This window comes from Penaeus monodon, chromosome 30, assembly GCF_015228065.2.
Source record: "Penaeus monodon isolate SGIC_2016 chromosome 30, NSTDA_Pmon_1, whole genome shotgun sequence".
NCBI lineage: Eukaryota > Metazoa > Arthropoda > Malacostraca > Decapoda > Penaeidae > Penaeus > Penaeus monodon.
This window is the reverse complement of record NC_051415.1, coordinates 13,927,055-13,927,263: the sequence shown is the minus strand read 5'-3', so window position 1 is coordinate 13,927,263 and position 209 is coordinate 13,927,055.

Sequence of the window (209 nt, the reverse complement as noted above, 5' to 3'; positions counted from 1 at the left end):
TTGAGAGTACCCTGAAATAGTTGTCAAGCGGCGTGGAGGACAACTGGCCAGGGAGCCAGAGAATACGTCACGTTAGGTCTATGGGACTTGACTAATCCGTTTAAGTGAGGGAGGTCCTGCCCTACTTCACTGAAGCCTGTTACCCTTACTTTTCCTTGATTGTCCTCTCTTTCCCAAACCTCCCTGTCAAACATCCTCGCGGAATCCCC